This window comes from Marmota marmota, unplaced genomic scaffold (assembly GCF_001458135.2).
Source record: "Marmota marmota marmota unplaced genomic scaffold, marMar, whole genome shotgun sequence".
Classification (NCBI taxonomy): Eukaryota; Metazoa; Chordata; class Mammalia; order Rodentia; family Sciuridae; genus Marmota; species Marmota marmota.
In genome coordinates, this window is record NW_025999982.1 from 3125325 (window position 1) to 3145783 (window position 20459).

Below are 20459 nucleotides of genomic sequence, written 5' to 3' on the forward strand. Positions count from 1 at the left end.
AAAAAAAAAAAAAAAAAAAAAAAAAAAGTCAGTAAATAGAAACAACCTTTATGTCCACCATTGAAATATGTCTCACCAATAAAAATAAACAAAATACTGATAAATGCCAAGACACAAATTAACTTTATACACATTATACTAAGTGAAAGAAGCCAGACACAAGACTTTATATAATTCTGTTTATACAAAAAGTAAACGGAAATAATCTTTAAAGGTAGAAAAAAGGGGGAGAGGGAGCAAAGGGGTAGAAAAAAATGGTGGAATGAGACAGACATCATTACCCTAGATACATTCACAAAAGAATGGTGTGACTCTACTTCATGCACAACCAGAGAAGTGAAAAATTCTGCTCCATCTGTGTACAATGAATCGAAGAGCTTTCTACTACCATGTATAACTGATTAGAACTAGTAAGTAAATAAATAAATAAATAAATAAGTGGTAGAGTAGTGTTTGCCTGAGAGTGAGAACAGGAATGGATTAACTATGACAAGCAGAAGAAATTTTACTGGAGTAATAAAAATTTATTGGAGTTCTCAAACTGGACTGAAATAATGTTTGCATACCTCTATAAACTTACTAAAAATCACTGAATGATACTTTTAAAAGAAGCTAATTTAGAGTATGTAAGTTACATGTTAATTAAAGATACTTCAAATAGAACAAATGTGGCACAATGACAATAATGATAATTGATGAACCTATATGAAGAGTATATAAATATTCATTGTGCCATCTTTCAACTTTTCTATAGGCTTCAACATCTCCTAAATGAAAAGTTGGGAGAAATATCAGAAAGAACTCTGCAAAACATACACACTGTCAGGCACGGTAGTGCATGCCTGTGATCCCAGTGGCTAGGGAGTAGGAGGCAAGAGGATCATGAGTTCAAAGCCAGCTTCAGTGAGGCACTAAGCAACTCAGTGAGACCCTGTCTAAATGAAACAGAAAATAGGGCTGGGGACATGGCTCAGTGGTTAAGCACCCCTGGCATCACTCCAGTACCAAAAAAAAAAAAAAAAGCCATACACTCAAAATTAATAATTAATTATTATTATCAATAATAAAGTCACTCTTTATTATTGCAGAATAACCAAAGAAGATAAAGGACAAAAGCACAACTGACAGATTTAGAACTAATTAACAGAGCAACACATTGATTCCCAGGGCCAATTTTTATCCAAGAAGTTAACTAGCAATTTTTGTCTATTTAGATATTATTCTTTCCTAATTACACAAATAATCCTGTTCACAGTAGATATTTGAGGGGAAATTACAGAAGACTGAACTCAGGGACACTGTATTTCTAAGCTATAGCCCAGGCCCTGTTTTAAATTTTATTCTGAGACATGGTCTAAGTTGCAGAGACTGACCTCAAAACTATGATCCTCTTGCCTTGGCCTCCCAAGAAGCTAGGACCACAGGCCTAGTTCACCACACCAGGCCTCACTGTAGAAAACTGAAGAATTAAAGTGAAAGCACATAGAAAATAAAAAATAAATTATAATCCCATCAGCAAATGATAATCATTTATGATTTGTTCTTTATTCTTTCAGTCCATTTGGGTGAAGGAAAATTACCTCTTACCAACATTCACAACTTGATCAATTGTTCAAATGGCATACCAAAATTTTGTCTTATTCAATCACATAAATAATAAGAATGAGAAGGCAGAATAAAAACTTTTAAATGCAAATCCAGTCCTTCCTTTCAACTTACAATTAAAACATGCAGGCTGAATTCATTAGCCTCAGCTCTTTGCTTAAATGCCCCTAAGATCCAGGAGTGGAGGGCGAGGCATAAATTTACAAGGACAAAATAAACAAATGGGGCAACATTTGGGGCACTAGAAAGTATTTTGACAAATGGTAAATGACAGGTGACTTAAGAAAGCTCAATCCTCTTCAGGCTACAGTGGGAAAATTAGACAGGAACCCACTTAAAATGAAGACCTCCTTAAAAGGCCCAGGAATTAATAGTACCAGGTACCCTGTAACAGTGAATATAAGGACAAAAACAGAAGAGGACATGTATTTGCCTGAACTGAACAGCTAGGCCTAGGATCCCCTAATATAATCTGATCACTGCATAGCCCATCGACTGCCCCACCCTGAAGGAAATGGGTGGAGCTGTTAAACCCACAGTTTAAGAAGCCTTTCAACCCCAGCCCTGAAGATCTTAGTTATGCCACTGCTCCCAATTATTATTATTATTATTATTATTTTGAGACAACTTGCTTAGGGTCATCTTTTAGTTGCTGAGGCTAGCCTTGAACTTTCCAGCCTCAGCCTCCAGAGTTACTGGGATTATAGGTGTGTGCCCTCTCAATCCTTTCTATATCCTACTCCAGTAGTACCTAGCTAAAAACCATCCTATATTCATCATTTAATATATAAAAAAAAGACTACAGCAAACAATAAAAAAAGCAACTTGAAGAAAACAGCATTGAAGGGGCTGGGGATGTGGCTCAAGCGGTAGAGCGCTCGCCTGGCATGCGTGTGGCTCGGGTTCGATCCTCAGCACCACATACAAAACAAAGATGTTGTGTCTGCCGAAAACTAAAAAATAAATAAAAGAAAACAGCATTGAAGAAATCTAACAGAAAACAGCAAAAATTCTGTCAAAAGGTAAAAAGAGAAAAATCTGTAGAGAATCACAGAAATTTAGAGAATATTTTTCTCTTAAAAATAAGAGCTCCAGGGCTGGGGTTGTGGCTCAGAGGTAGAGCGCAGGCTTAGCAAGTGCAAGGCCCTGGGTTCAATCCTCAGCACCACATATAAATAAATAAAAAGAAAGGTATTGGGTCAGACTACAACTAAAATATAAATCTTAAAAAAAAATAAGAGCTCCAATACAGAGATATGATAAATTGTATTATAAAGGTGTATTAAGAATTGTAATGCAAAAAGAGAGAGAGCTCATGTATAATGGCATAATTTGGCATGAACATACTTTATATACGGAGTTACGTAAAATTGCACTGTGAATGGATAATTATGAATGTAATGCATTCCACTACTGTCATGTATGTAAGAAATAAATTTTTAAAAATAAATAAATAAATAATAATAATAATAAAAATAAGAGCTCCAGGGCTGGGTTGTAGCTCAGTGGTAGAGTGCATGCCTTGAATGCATGAGGCCCTGGGTTCGGTCCCCAGCACCACATAAAAATAAACAAATAAAAATAAAGATCACAAAAAAAAAAAAAAAAAGGAGCTCCAAGAAAAGAGAAAAAAAATCAGACACAGTGGTGTGAGTCTGTAATCCTGGCGTCTCGGGAGGCTGAAACAGGAGGATCAAAAGTTCAAAGGCAGTATCAGTGGGCTGGAGATATGGCTCAGTGATGGAGTGCTTTTCCTGTCTGGTATGCTTGAGGCCCTGGGTTCGATTCCCAGCACCACACACACACACACACACACACACACAAAGCAAAGCCAGACTCAGCAACTCAGTACGGTGCTAAGCAACCCAACAAGACCCTGTTTCAAAAAATAAAAATGGCTGGAGATGTGTCTGAGTAGTCAAGCACCCCAGTATAAAAAAAAAAAAAAAAAAGTGGTAGGGGAGTTTTGCAGTGGTGAAGTGCACACAAGTTCAATCCCCAGAGTTAAGAAGAGGAAGGAGGAGGAGGAGGAGGAAAAAAAAAACTAAGGTTAGGAAATCAAAGAAATTTCCAAGAGAATGGAGTGTCCACATTGAAGGAGCTCACCAAAGGTGAGCACAACAGTATATGAAAATACATACTGAGTGCATCACTGTCAAATTTCAGAACACTAGAGACACAAAGTTACCAAAAGTTTCCAGAGAGGGAAGAAAACAGGATTTATTCAAAGATAACAAAGTATCAGAAGTTACCACATTGCAGCATTATCGCTGAAATACAAATAACAAAGGATCATACCGCCTTAGAAAGTCTTGAGAAAAATATTTTCAGCCTTAAAATTGCTACCCAGTCAAACCCTGGGAGAGCAACCAAGTATCAGGTTAAGATTAAAAAAAAAGAAGAAAGAAAAGAAAAATCAGAATGCAAAAGACTCAAATTTTACCTCCTCTGCACTGTCAGGAAGTTTAAAAAAAAAAAATGGGGTCCACGGAGTTGAATGAAATTTCCAGAGTGAGAGGTATACAGCAGACTTAACCTCAACCAATAGAGAGCAGAGCAGGTCAACTGCACTAGAAAAGACTTCAGAAAGAAACAGCTGATCAAATGTCTAAAATGTCTAAACTTATTGAGAAGAAATTACAAAGCTGGAAGGAATTTAAGGATAACTGAGTTTAAAAAAAGAAATCTATTCAACTGAGCAAATCAAATATCAAGACAAGTATTTCACTCAGCGTAGCATAAGAATGTGCAGAAAAGGAAAAGTAATTCAAATACCCTGGTGGTTCAAGTGATGATGAGTATCTAATAGTTGGTAACAAGATAACTACTGAACACTGTTTTAGCCAAATTATAAAAAACTAAAATGAAGAACAGAAGATGAAGTAAGTGGAAACTAACAATTACTGTGTGCTAGGCATAGTTCCAAACCTTAACACATTAATTTAACTAATCCTCAGATTAAAAACATTCTCTTTATGTATCTTCCTTTAAAAATACTGTTTTGTTGTTTGATATGGGGGTCTCCCTATGTTGGCCTCCAACTCTTGAGCTCAAGCAATCTTCCCTCAACACAGCCTCCCAAGTGAATGGCACCACAGTACTGGTTCCTTTAAAAAATAATTTAAAATTAGGGGCTGAGGTTGTGGCTCAGCGGTAGAGAATACGCCTAGCATATGCGAAGCCCTGGGTTCCATCCTCAGAACCACATAAAAATAAATAAAATAAAGGTATTGTGTCCAACTACAACTAAAAAATAAATATTAAAAAAATAATAATTTAAAATTAAATTAAAAAGCTGACTGTTGCCCTGAAAAACCAAACATGTACAACAATGCAATAGAAAAAACACACAAAAACAAGTTCAAACATATATACACATACACACATATACATAAGCCTTTGATATAGGATAAAAGACAGCATTTCAAATCATTGGGGAAGTGTAAATTTTTCAATGAATAGAAGAAATGACTAATCATCTAAAAAATACAGACCTACCTCATTTCTGAATAAATATCAGCTATTATAAAACATTTACAGGTAAATGATTATGATTATATAATTATAAAACACCGGTAGATGTTTATATAACAACTGGGTGGCAGAAGGATTTCTACGCATGAAATCAAAAACAGAAATCAAAAAGGGAGACTAATGGATTCAACATCATAAAAATTTACACAAAAAAGTGCCACAGAGTATAAAACAAAAACATTATAAACCAAGCTAGATGACAAGCTAGAGTCGGACAGGAAGAATAACTTCTAATGTTCTAGAGCACAAAAGGATAACCATGGTTGACAACAGTTACTTTCTTTTTTAAATGTGGTACTGGGAATCAAACGCAGCACCTCACACAAGCTAAGCACACACTCTATTACCAAGCTATATGCCTGGTCCTAACAGAATATTTCAAATAGCTAGTAGAGGATTTAAAATGTATCCAATACAAAGAAATAATACATGTCTACAGTGATAGATGTGCCAATTACCCTGATCTGTGTACACATGGTATAGATGTATTGAAATGTCACACCTACCCCACAATTATTATGCGTCAATTTAAAAACATATATATATATATGTAAATATATAAAATTCTAGTGCTAGATACAGAATCCAGGGCCTCATGCATGACAACTGAAATGTTCTACCCTTGAACTATACACTCAGCCCCTATTATATTTTAAAATAGAGTGGGAGGAGACAAACTATGGAGTAAAAGCAGGCATTTAAAGTTATTTTTCTTAATAGACATACAGCTCACACACATCAATGAAGAAAAGAATATCCAATAGAGTGGAGAAGAAAACACAGAAATAAGTCACAGAAAAATATAAGCCAATAAAGACATAGAAGAATATATAATCTCATTCCCAATTAAGACAAAACAAATTAAAATAAGTACATGTTTAATCCATCAGACCAACAATAATGTAAAGACATAAATGGAATGCTGCCTATATAGTACACTGTGAAGTTAAAAAAGCAAGTCTGAGGGCTAGGGCTGTAGCTCAGTGGCAGAGGCGCTTGCATAGCATGTGTAAGGCACTGGTTCCATCTTTTTTTTTTTTTTAGTTGTAGATGGACCCAATATTACAATATCTTTATTTTCATTTGTTTATTTTTATGTGGTGCTAAGGATTGAACCAGGGCCTGACGCATGCAAGGCAAGCACTCTACCACTGAGCTACAATCCCAGCCCCTGGGTTCGATCTTTAGCAGCACATAAAAATAAATAAAATAAAAGCATTCTATCTATCTATAACTACAAAAAAAAAAAAAAAGCAAGTTTGGGCTGGGGATACAGTTCAGTTGACAGAGTGCCTGCATGCACAAGGCCCTGGCTTCAATCCCCAGCAAAACACACACACACGCGCACACACACACACACACACACGCACACACACACACAAAAGCAAGTTTGAGAACAGTAGACATATGATCCTATTTGTATGGAATACGATCATATATCTTTTTTAACTATGGGAAGTGAAAACCAGTAGTGCACACCTGTAATTCCCATGGATCATGAGGCTGAGGCAGGAGGATTGCAAATTCAAAGTCAGCATCAGCAACTTAGCAGGGCCCTACACAACTTAGTAAGATCCTGTCTCAAAATGAAAAATAAAAGAAGGGCTAGGGATGTAGATCAGTGGTTAAACACCACTAAGTTCAATCCCTGGTACCAAAAACTTAACATTAAAATTAACAGGGCTGGGTAAATGTATGGCACTGGAGACTATCATGCTAAGTGAAATCCCCCCACCAAAAAAAAACCAAAGGCCAACCATTCTTTGTGATATACAGATGCTAACACACAATAAGAGAGTAAAAGGGAAGAATAGAAGCTCACTGGATTAGACTCAGGGGAATGAAGGGAAAGAAGGGGAGATGGGAATAAGAAAGACAGCAGAATGAATCAGACATAACTTTCCTATGTTCATATAGGAACAGATGACCAGTTTAACTCCACAACATGTACAATCATAAGTATGGGAAGTTATACTCCATGTATATATGATATGTCAAAATACATTCTCTACTGTCATGTATAACTAAAAAGAACAAATAAAAATTAAGAGGTCTGGGGGGGCTGGGGTTGTGGCTCAACAGTAGAGTGCTCACCTAGCTCAGGTGAGGCCCTGGGTTCAATCCTCAGCACCACATAAAAATAAATAAATTAGGGCTGGGGTTGTGGCTCAGAGGTAGAACATTCGCCTAGCGTGCATGAGGCACTGGGTTTGATCCTCAGCACCACATAAAGTAAAATAAAGACATTGTGTCCACCTATAACTAAAAAATAAATAATTTTTAAATTAATTAATTAATTAAAGATATTGTATCCAACTACAACAAAAAATAAATGTTTTTTTAAAGGGGGGGGCCTGGGATTGTGGCTCAGTAATAGAGCACTTGCCTAGCATGTATGAGGCACTGGGTTCAATTCTCAGCACCACATAAAAATAAATAAAGGTTCATCCACAACTAAAAAAAAAATACACACACACACACACACACACAAATAAAATTAAAGAGCTGGGGATGTGGGTTGGTGGTTAAGCACCCCTGGATTCAATTCCCAGTATACACACACAAAAAAAACATTTTTAAAATAAAGTATGGAAAATAGGAGAAGATCTTTATACATGAGATGGTACACCAACAGAGCATGCTCTTTCAGTAGGAAAAACCTTGACAACTGAAGTAGATGATAGATTTGAAATGGCCTGGCCTCAAGTCCATACTGAAAAACATACTAGGCTGGTAATGTAGTTCAGAGATGAACTTGACTAGCATACACTAGACTGTAGGTTGGATCCAAAGTGCCATAAAAAAAAAAAAAAAATCACAGTTTGCTTTAATGCATTGCAAAAGAAAAAATTTCCATCGAGGCACAATGACAGACACAATGACTCCTAGAAGCTCAAAAAAAATTTTTAAAAAAGGGCTGGGGAGGGGCTGGGGATGTGGCTCAAGCGGTAGCGCGCTTGCCTGGCATGCGTGCGGCCCGGGTTCGATCCTCAGCACCACATACCAACAAAGATGTTGTGTCCGCCAAAAACTAAAAAAATAAATATTAAAATTCTCTCTCTCTCTCTCTCTCTCTCTCCCCCCTCTCTCTCACTCTCTCTTTAAAAAAAAAAAAAAAGGGCTAGGGATTATGTAGCTCAATGGTAAAGTGCCCCTGGATTCAACCCCCAGTATCAAAAATGAGAGAAAAACAAAAATTTCCTAATCAAGTAAACAATGAAAGCCTAAAGACATCTGTTTATTCCAACTTCTAACTGTCAATACAAAGGACAGTTCTTTTTCACCAAAAGGTGAAAAGAGGGACTTAAATCTGAATGGAGAAAGGAAGAAAATACAATGATAACTTCTAATTAGCATGCACAAAGACTCTGGTATCTCACTGATCAAATACATGCCCACAAAGGCACAAAAACAACAGAATAATGGCTATCTCTAGAGTTGGATAAGAGGGGAGGCAGGCATTTATGTACCATCTAAAATTTTCACGAGACATATATTACTGCCAGGTGTGGTGTTGCACACCTACAATCCCAAGCACTTGCTCGAGGTTAAGGCAAGAGAATCACAAGTTCAAGGCCAGTTGGGCAACAGCCATAAAAGAAATTTAAAAGTACCAGAGGAGATATCTCAGTGGTTAAGCACCCCTGAGTATAATCCTCAGCTCTGTGAAATAGATTGTTTTAAAAAATGAAAATTAAAAAAAAAAAATATTACATATCCAAATGGAATTTTTAAAAGGTTAGACACAAATAGTAAATTTGAAATATAGGGACAAAGTGTAACTTACAAATATCCATTTTCTTTTCTTTTTTTTTTTTTCCCTTTGTACCAGGGATTGAACCTGGGGCACTTAACCATTGAGCTATATCCCCAGTCCTTTTTATTTTGAGGGCTGGGGATTATGGAACTAATTTGCTCAGTCCTAAATTGCTTAGGGCACCACCAAATTGCTGAGGCTGGTCTCAAACTTGCCATCCTCCTGCCTCAGCTTCCCAAGGCACTAGGATTACAGGTGTGTACCACCATGCCCCACCATTTCTCAATTCCCAGAACCATCATCAACAACAACAAATAAAATACAGTTTAAAAGTGACCAAACCCCACCCCCCCACCCCCCCACCCGCAAAAAATAAAAAGATTTAAAGGTAATTTTAAAATATGAAAAGGCTGGAGGTATAGTACAATGGTAAAGCAGACCCAAGGCCCTGGATTTGATCTCCAGCATGGGGAGAGGGGAAGCATTAAAATATGCAGAATAATATTCAGTAATAAAAAATGAACTTCTGTATATGATATGTGGTATAATATAAAAACAATGCTAAGACAGAGAAACCAGACACAAAAAGACTACATGCTACATATGTTTATTTTTATATGAACTATCCAGAAAAGGCAAATCTATGAAAAACAAAAACAGAATTATGAGAGCTTGTTGTATAGCTCAGTGGTGGAGTTAAGTGCTTAGCAGATATAAGGCTCTGGGTTCCATCTCCTATGTTGCCCAAAAAAACCAACCCCCCCCCCCCAAAAAAAAACTAACCACCTAAAAAAAAAATGAAACGAAACCACCAGAATGGTGGCTCCCTGGGGCAGGGAAAGTGGGGACTGATCAAACTGGCACAAAGAAGTGACAAAAATGTTCTAAAATTGGATAGCAAGATAACTGCACAACTCCACGATTTTACTAATTCAAATTATTCTCCCTCCCCGACTTCTCATGTTTTGTTTTAGACACCAAAAGGTAAAGAAATTTAAAGGTAGTTTTAAAATGGGAAATAGACCAATGCTACAGCACTTGTCTAGCATATGCAAGACCCTGGGTTCAATCCCCTGTACCACAGGTTTCACACATGTTAGCAAGTCCTCTACTACTGAGCTACATCCCAACCAAAGCTGTAATAATGGAAATTAAAAGCCACTATCTAGCTAGCTGAGGTTTGCTTTAAAATACTATTCTTCTGGTGGAAAAAAAGGTGGAAAAAGGACAAAACATTAATGATTATAAAATCTATCTGGTAGGATACACAGACTTCATTATATTTTTTTCCACAATAAAAACTTAATAAATTAGAGCACAGTGGTGTAAACCTGTAATTCCAGCAACTCAGGAGGCTGAGGCAGGAGGATTCCAAATTAGAGACCAATCTCAGTAACTTAGCAAGGCTCTAAGGACTTGGGAAGACCCTGTCTCAAAAAAAAAAAAAAAAATTTTTTTTTTTTAAAGGACTGGGGATGTGGTTTAGTGGTTAAGAATCAGGGGTTCAATCCCTGTTATCCAAAAAAAAAAAAATGTTGTAAGTACCATCAAACACATACATAAAACTTCACCTATTTCACCTTTTGCTTATCAGATTAAATCTACCTGGCAAAAATAAAAATAAGAGCCAGGTGCGATGGCGCACTCCTGCAACTTCAGCAGGATGAGGCAGGAGGAGTTCAAAGCCAGCTTCAGCAAAAGTGAAGCACTAAGCAACTCAGTGAGACCCTGTCACTAAATAGAATACAAAATAGGGCTGGGGGCGCTAGGGTTGTGGTTCAGTGGTAGAGCACTCGCCTAGCATGTGCAAGGCACTGAGTTCGATCCTCAGCACCACATAAAAATATATAAGATGAAGGTATTGTGGGCTGGGGTTGTGGTTCAGTGGTAGAGCTCTTGCCTAGCATGTGTGAAGCACTAGTTCGATTCTCAGCACCGTATGTAAATAAGTAAAGGTCCATCAGCAACTAAATACATACATATATTTTAAAAAAAGAAGGTATTATATATCCAACTACAACTAAAAAAAAAATAGGGCTGAGGACGTGGCTCTGTGATTGAGTGCCCCTGAGTTCAGTCCCCAGCACCCCAAATAAATAAATAAAAACAAATAAAAATTTTAAAAAAACATGAAATTCTCAAAAAGCAGGCTTGATACTGTCTCATGGAGGCAATCTAGAACCGTTACAAAATTTCTTAAAAAAAAAAAAAAAAAAAAAAGAGCATACCTTTGATCTGCCAATTCCACTTCTAAGAATTTGTCCTAAATAAATATATGTCATATGTTACAACAACAACAACAAAAAAAGAATTATGAGCTGGGTGCAGAAATGCACATCTCTGACCCCAGCTATACACAAGGCCTACGCAGGAAAATGTCAAATTCAAGGCCAGCCTGAACAACCTAACATGTCTTGAAATAAAATAGGCTGGGGGTGGGGAAGGGGGAGGGTAACCCAGTCAGTAGTAGAGCACCCCTGGATTCAATCCCCAGTACTGCAAAAAAAAAAAGGATTGAGAGAGGTGAAATAATTAAGCATGTAGGAGGATAGGAGGATAGTTGTTATAGCAAAAAACAAATCAAAACTCAATAAAGATAAAATGACTGCTTAAAAACAAAGAATGTTCAAATAATAAAATACAGTTGTCCCTAGGGGATGTTTTTAGGACCCTCTACACATACCAACATTTAAAGATACCATTACAGAAAATGGCATAGTATTTACAAATAATCTATACACATCCTCTAGTATACTTTAAATCATTTTCTATTATAATATCTAATACAAGGTAAATATATGTATAGTCATTAAGCTGTATAGTTTAGGTACCCAAAAAAAAAAAAAAAGTTTGTACGTATATTCAGTACAAACACATCACTATAGACCCAACTACATTCTGACCCAAGGTTGAATGAATTCTTAGAAGCTGAGACCACAAATACAGAAAACTGGGCTGGGGATGTGCTCAAGCGGAAGCGCACTCGCCTGGCATGCACGCGGCCCGGGTTCGATCCTCAGCACCACATACAAACAAAGATGTTGTGTCTGCCGAAAACTGAAAAATAAATATTAAAAAAAAAAAAAATACAGAAAACTGCCTGTACTGGGAGCCACGAAAAAGGGACTTGGAGAAATAGCTACAGTGCACTTAAGTGAAAAGTGGGCCATTAAAGCAATATGCATTATATGATTGATTTTAATCTAAAACATATAAATTATATGCCTATGAATATCTATATATATGCACATTACATTACAATTAATTTTATTGTCTTTCTTAGACATTTCTGAATTGATGGATTTTTATATCCATCTTTATTACTTTAATAATCAGGGAAGAGAAAAAAATGTTCATTTTGGAAAGTGGCAAACCTCTTTACGTAAAATGGACAAAGGGCAAATTCAGCCAATGCATGAAATACAATGGGCTTTGAGCACATGAAAGTACTCACTGGAAATGACAAAATACAAATTAAAACAAGATAACATTTTTAAACTATGAAGTTGAAAAAATTTAATTACAATATGCTCCACGGATGAGGTATCAAAGAAACAATCACTCATTATAGTTGTGGCAGAAATACAAATGAGTCCAGTCTCTGTGGGGAAAACAATTTGGCAATTAAGTATTAAGAGCATTAAAAGCCATGTTTATCTTTAGCCCAGAAATCCTTAGCTCAGTAATTGAATTCTAGGAATGAATCCTAAGGAAATAAGTATGTGAGCAAAGATTTAGCTCCAAGAATATTCAATATTCAATTTATATTGATAAAAAAATTGAAAACAACTTATATATCCAATAAAAAGGGATTTTTTGTAGTTGTAGATGGACAGAATGCCTTTATTTTATTTGTCTATTTTTTTAATATTTATTTTTTAGTTATACACAAATACCTTTATTTTTATTTATTATGTGATGCTGAGGATCGAACCCAGGGCCTCATGTGTTAGACGAGCGCTCTACCACTGAGCCACAAACCCAGCCCTTATTTCTCTATTTTTATGTGGTGCTGAGGATCGAACCCAGTGCCTCACACATGCTAGGCAAGCACTCTGCCGCTGAGCTACAGCCCCAGCCCATAAAAAGGGATTATTAAATTATCCTATGTTCATATGAGGCAATACTATGAAGTCTTTAAGGGTAAAAGTGCAGAACCATATTTACTAAGTACAGAATGGAAGGCTGGGGTTGTGGCTCAGTGGTAGAGTGCTTGCTTGCCTGGCACGTGCGAGGCACTGGATTCAATCCTCAGCATCCCATTAAAATAAACAAATAAAATAAAAGTAGTATGTCCATGTACAACTAAAAATATTTTAAAAAAAAAGAAGGAAAAGAAGAAAGAAATGAATGGATTCAGCTTAGTAGAGCATATGCTTATCAGCATATGTGAAGCCATCACTTCAACCTCCAGCACCAAAAAAAGAAAAAAAGGAGAAATGACCATAAGAGATTAAATGAAGACAGATTACAGCATGTGCACTGGAAATATATTATAGTATATGTACTGTATTACAGTGCCCACCTCCAAGACTCTCACCCCCCCTCAGAACCTTGGAATGTTGCCTTATTTGGTAATAGGGTCTTTGCAGATGTAATCAGTTAAGATAAGGTCACACTAGATTAGAGTAGGCCCCAAATTTGAATGGTGTCTTTATGAGGAGGAGATTTGGGAGACCATGAAGAAGGCCAAGTGAACACTGAGGCAGAGGCCCAAATGATGCAGCTACAAGCCAAGGAAGGCCAAAGATTGGTATGAGCCACAGAAAACAAAGACAAATAAAGGAAGAATCCTTCGCTAGAACATCAAAAGGAAAAATAAATAATAAAGAATTTCAAGGCTGGGGATATAGGTCAGTTGGTAGAGTGCATGCTTTTTTGCATGCTCAAGGCCATGGGTTCAATCCCCAGCACCACATAAAAATACATACATAAAGGTATTATATTATGTCCATCTACTAAAAAAAAAAAAAAAAATGAATTTCAAAGGGAACATAGCCCTGCTAACACCTTAATTTGGAACATTTTGTCTCCAAAAGTGTAAGAGAACCAACATATTTCTGTTGTTTCAAGCCACCCTGTTTGTTACATGCTATGGCAGCCCTGGGATACTCATATAGGAGCATAGGCAGACTCTGGTCCCATACTGTTTATTATGTTTGAATCCCATTTCCACCCATGTGATCAGGTTAAGTTATCTAAATACTCTGAGCCTCTTTTGACCTCTTCTGAAAAATGAGGATAATAGTAGTTCCTAGAACTACTGCAGGCATTAAATTACATATTAAACACAAATTACTTAAAATAATACCTGGAATATAGTAAATACTCCACTTCTGAAAGCTAACACAGGTACAAACACAAAGCAGTATTAGAAGGATATAACACTAAAAGGTTAACATTTTTTGTATCTGGGTCCTGTGAGTATGGCTTTTGCTTTCTTTTTGCTTATCAGTTGTTTCTAACATCTGCAACGAACATAAATTATTTATGTCACAATGGATAATTCAAAATAATGAATTATAATTTCTAAAAAATAAAGCAGTGATTATGGTCAGTTGTATGCAAACCCCATCCTCCTATCAGTTCTCTTAAAGAACCTGTTTACAAAGTACTTGGGTGTGGGGAGTAAAAAAATAAAATTTTCTTTAGTAAATAAATGTGACCAGAAAGCACTTTTAAAGCACTTTGTATAGCAATCAATCATAATGGTTGTAACTTTAACAGGCTGTGAGTCACAGACTTTAAGCACAGTAATTCAAATATGAACCCTCAGAACCCTCAGAAACTTGTTGTAGACCCAAGGCTCACAACACTGGAGGTAAGCATAATTACATATTAATTTTTAAAAGTGAGTCTTTTAAAATTCAGAAGAGCTGGGTCTCTGAATTTGGGAATAAATTTCTCCCCTTCCTAAGACATATATAAATTTTGACAAATCATTAGGACATCACTTATAAAATCAACTACTCTTCCAATTTAAGAAAAGTATATTTCTTTTATTTGCACAGATGATTTACTAAGAGTTAAACCTCTTCAGTGAGTTTTAGTTTTATTGAATTTGGAGTCCCTAAAATGATCAACTGATAAATTGCATTCTCTGACAATAAATACTACATAAATAAATTCAGATGAGCTCACTACTTGGTAGTTTAGTTCTTAACACAAGAAAATCAAGTTTTAATAAAATCATATGTAGGCTGAGGATGTGGCTCAAGCGGTAGCACGCTCGCCTGGCATGCGTGCGCCCCGGGTTCGATCCTCAGTACCACATACAAACGGGGGTGTTGTGTCCGCCGAAAACTAAAAAATAAATAAATAAAATAACTATAAAAAAATAAATAAATAAAAAAAAAATAAAATAAAATCATATGTAATTACAGGATGGTAGTCTCTTGCTTAATACAGAGGAGAAATTTTAATGTACCAGAAAGGACCAAAGGACACTATCACAAATTAATTTAAAAAATATGTGTGTGGGGCTGGGGAGGTGGCTCAAGCGGTAGCGCGCTCGCCTGGCATGCGTGCGGCCCGGGTTCGATCCTCAGTACCACATACAAACAAAGATGTTGTGTCCGCCGAAAACTAAAAATAATAATAATAATAATAAATTAAAAAAAAAAAAATATGTGTGTGTTGGGCTTATGGTTCAGTGGTAGAGCACTTGCCTGGCATGCACGAGGCACTGGGTTTAATTCTCAACATTACTTATAAACAAACAAATAAAGAACCACTAACAACTAAAAAAGTATATTTAAAAAAGGAGAAGAATTCTTAAAAAAAAAAAAAAAGNATCGTAATTCTTCCAAACACCTTTTTTAAAAAAAAAAAAAAAGTGTGTGTGTGTGTGTGTATGCGTGAATAGCTAAGTGTGGTGGTACACAACTATAAACCCAGCAACTTGGAAAGCCAAGACAGGAGGATCACAAGTTAGAGGCCAGTCTCAGCAACTCAGCGAGACCCTCTCTCAAAATAAAATAAAATAAATAAATATATACATACATAAATTAAAAGGCTGGGGGTACAGATCAGTGATAAAGCACCCTTCAGTTCAATTCCCAGTACCAAATAAAACAAAATTCTATAAACAGCCTATAAAGGGATTATAATTTATAGTTCTGCTTTCTTTCAACAGCACTAGACTTCAATCATTCCATAAAAATTATGCTTTTTCTTCCATCTACCTTCATGTACTACACTTGTTTACGGATGTTTACTCAACACCTACTATGTATAAGGCATTGCCTAAAATGCTCAAGGACAAAGGCTGTTGGGGGGCATTTTCCTGGAGAGTGGGTGTGTGTACATGATAAGTATTATTTTAAAAACAATTAAGAAAAGTGTGGAATTCAGAGAAGAGATCACTATTAAGTAGAGTCATTAGTAGGCTAATTCCAGAGAACAGAATTTCATAAGAAAGGAATGGGGCTAGGGGTGTGGCTCAAGCGGAAGCGCGCTCGCCTGGCATGCGTGTGGCTCAGGTTCGATCCTCAGCACCACATACAAACAAAGATGTTGTGTCTGCCGAAAACTAAAAAATAAATATTAAAAATTCTCTCTCTCTCTCTCTTAAAAAAAAAAAAAGTTCTCTATCTGGTAAGCAACAGGTACTGTTAAAGGATTCGAAGAAAAGACAGGCTTAGATCAAAGTTGTGCTTTAGAAAGATTTATGTAGTATGTCCACAAAATGAACTGGAACAAAGAAAGTTAGGTACAGAAAACCAATTGGAGCCTATGCCTATGTTACCCTGTTAAACTGGTAACATAACCTGCAAACTAAAGTTGTGGCCGAAGGAACGGAAGAGACAAGAAGTGCACTGCTAAACCCAGGTGCAAATGAACTAAACTGAAAAAATTGGGATATCAAGGAAAGAAAAGGCCTTGGAGATAACAGTTCAAATATAATGTCTGGAACACAGGAGCTATTAACAGAACAGGGGAAAGTCAGAAACAAAAGCTGGTTCAAGCAGAGGAAAAGGACAAATCGGTCTTTTAAACACATTTAATTTTGGGGGGGGGTGCCAATAAAATATCCCTAAGTTTTATTATTCCCCACCAGAAAACTCTGCACCATTTTTGGTCCAACTTTTAGTAACAGGCCAAAGAGAATACAGTATATATTTAATACAAGTAAAGGATAAACATACTGCAGAAATCACGTTCCAGAGTATAAACATGACCAAATTTAAGCTCCATAAAATAAAGTTGGTGTCCATCCCACACCACAGCAAAAAAATTAACTCAAAATGGAGTGATGACCTAAATGTAGGAATTAAAACCATAAAACTCTTAGAAGAAAACACTGGATAAATCTTCACGATCTTGGGTTTAGCAATGAATTCTCAAGATACGACACCTAAAACACAAGCAATGAAAAAAAATGGCATGGATCTCATCAATAAAAAAATCTGTGTATCAAAGGCTAGTATCAAAGAAGTGAAAAGACAACATACAGACTGGGGGAAAATATTTGCAAATCACGTATCTGGTAAGTATTCCAGAATATGAAGACCACACAACTCAACAACAAAAAGACAAACCCAATTTAAAAATGGGCAAAGAATTTGGATATTTCCCAAAGAAATACACAAATGGCCAAAAAGCACATAAAAGATGTTCAATATCATTAGTAATTAGGGAAATGAGAACCAAACTCATAATGAGGCATCATTTCACATTCACTCAAACAGCTGTAATTTTTTATAAAAGTAAGTATTGGTAAGGGTACGGAGAAGTTGGGACAGACTCTCCTGCACTGCTTGTGGAAATGCAAAAATCATCCAGCTACTGTGCTTTTGTTTTGGGGGTTTGTTTTTTTGTGTGTGGTACTGAAGATTGAACGCAGGGCACTGCACCTGCTAGACTAGCACTCTACTACTGAGCTACATCCACAACCTTTGGAAACCATTTTGGAAGATACTCAAAAACACAGAATAACTTATGACCCTCCAATTCCACTCCAAGGTATACATTCCAAACAACTACAAACAAGTACTCAAATACAAGTACATACATATTCAAAGCAGCAACTGTTCCTTCCTGGTTTCACTCAGGAAATCTAACTACAATTCCATCAATTCTAATCCAGGCATTTCAAAACTTAACTTCTAAGAAAGCAATATGTCCATAGCAGGCACACAATCTTTGTGAATCCTGATTCTATTTGATTCGATCCACTCCTATCTTATGAAATTTTACTCAGTTAACCAAAAATTAACATATGAAATGTTTTCTCATTATCCTGAAACTTTTCTCTGACAGTTTCGGGTATGTAGGTTTCCTATAACACTATCTGCTAGTGATCCATACAAAACATATTTGTTTAAATACTGTCTGGTTGTCAAGTTTGTGCTGTAATGTATTAGATGAATTTGGGGTGGGAATAGGAAGATGGGAGGTGGTAAAGAAGCCCCATCTGCCTGTCCTGGCTAAAATGATGATTAATCCTGACTTATGCTTGGAAATACAAATACTTCAGCAACAGCACTGTTAAAAAAGACTTTCTACAGGACAGTGATATACTTGTCACTGTGTTCCTTTAAAACTAAAATAAACCAGTCCCAGTGATGAACACCTGTAATCAGCTTGGGAAGTTGAAACAGGAGGATTGCAAATTCAAGGCCAGCCTGGGCAACTTAGCAAGACCTTGTCTCAAAATGAAAAGGGAGGCTGAGGCAGAAGGATGGCAAGTTACAGGCCAGCCTCAGAAAGTTAGCAAGACCCCATTTCAAAATAAAAAATAAAAAGGAGTGGGGACATAGCTCAGTGCTAAAGCACCCCTGGGTTCAATCCCCAGTACCAAAAAATATTATGATTATTAATAAAATAAAAAGGGCTGGGAATGTAATCCAGTGGAGTGCACTTATATTTAATCCCCAGCACTGCAAAAAAACAAAAACAGCTAAAAGGACTCTGCTCTATTTATAAACTTTTCTTTTTTTTTTGCTACTGGGGATTGAACCCAGGGGCACTTCACCACTGAACTACATCCCCAGCCCTTTTTATTATTTATTTTGAGACAGGATCTCACTAAGTTGGTGAGGGCCTGGCTAAGTTGCTAAGGTTGGTCTCAAATTTAGGATCCTTCTGTCTCAGCCTCTTGAGTCACGGGAATTACAGGCATGCACCACTGACCTGGCATAAAACTATCTCATATTAAATCAAGAGTCTCAAATTGTATGTACCAGTTAAAGAAACAGAAAACAAGAATATTCAAAAGCAGTAACTCTCAATTTTAAAAATTTAACAGAGGGTTAACACTCTATCTTTGTGATGCAACCTTTCCATACTCTCTTCCTAAAACTACTATGTAGAATACTTTTTTAGGGCCTCAGGGGCACTAGAGATTTAACTCAGGCATTCATCATGCCAAGCATGCATTGTACCAATGAATGTACCCCTAGTCCCACACATTTTTAAAGGAGACTAATATTGTATCAAGTTTTATTTCCATTACAAGGGGACTTTTCCTTAGACTAACCAAAGAACAGAAATTCATTAAACTGGGTATGGTGGCACACGCTTGTAATCCCAGTGACTCAGAAGGCTGAGGCCAGAGGATCACAAGTCCAAGGCCAGTCTGAGGAACTCAATTTAGGGAAACCCTAAACAACTCAGTTAAAGGTCCAATCTTTGGTACTCCCTATTCCCCCCAATGGCAAAGAAAAGAACTGCCTGAGGCACCGTGAGACCACACCTGAGGTACTAGTGAATTTCACGTTTATGGTCTGATTTATTGCATCACTTTGCGGTTATAGCTTTATCTAGCGGGGTGCCTTTGATAATGCTGAGTGTATCCGCAGGACATTATTTTACAAAAATGTTTTCCCCAAGTTATTTTTCTAGAAAACATGTTCCATCCATGGTAGATATGTGTAATGTTTGAAAACATGCAAGGCTCCTTGAGGATACCTGGAGGCAACCTAGTATTTGCAACACCCAACTGCATAGTACTAGCTTAATGAACAGGAGAAAGAGAGAAACTGCCAATTTGCCTACATGTTATTAATTTATCTACAGCTACAACAGTTATATTTAGAAATAAGTTCAGGGGGCTGGGGATGTGGCTCAAGCGGTAACGCGCTCGCCCGGGGTTCAATCCTCAGCACCACATACAAACAAAGATGTTGTGTCCGCCAAAAAACAAAACTAAAAAATAAATATTAAAAAATTCTCTCTCTCTCTCTCTCTCTCTCTCTAAAAAAAAAAGAAAGAAAGAAAGAAAGAAGTTCAGGAGGCTGGGATTGTGGCTCAATGGCAGAGTGCTCCCCTACCATGCATGAGGCACTGGGTTCGATCCTCAGCACCATATAGAAATAAAGGTATGTGATGGTTATTATTATCCAAAGTACATGTATGGGGCTGGGGATGTGGCTCAAGCGGTAGCACGCGCGCCTGGCATGCGTGCGGCCCGGGTTCGATCCTCAGCACCACATACAAACAAAGATGTTGTGTCCGCCGAGAAATAAAAGATAAATATTAAAAATTCTCTCTCTCTCTCTCTCTCTCTCTCTCCCTCCCTCTCTCACTCTATCTTTAAAAAAAAAAAAAAAAAAAAAAAAAT

General features: G+C 36.8%; 1 protein-coding gene and 1 non-coding gene across 8 annotated transcripts in view; one reads left to right on the forward strand and one right to left on the reverse strand.

Moving 5' to 3' along the window:
* Ilrun (inflammation and lipid regulator with UBA-like and NBR1-like domains) overlaps positions 1–20459 on the reverse strand; it is an 82491-nt gene that overhangs the window by 56930 nt on the left and 5102 nt on the right. The gene's annotated exons all lie outside the window — the stretch shown is intronic.
* On the forward strand, positions 3097–3168 carry Trnas-uga. The gene has a single exon. It is a non-coding gene; the product is annotated as a tRNA-Ser (tRNA).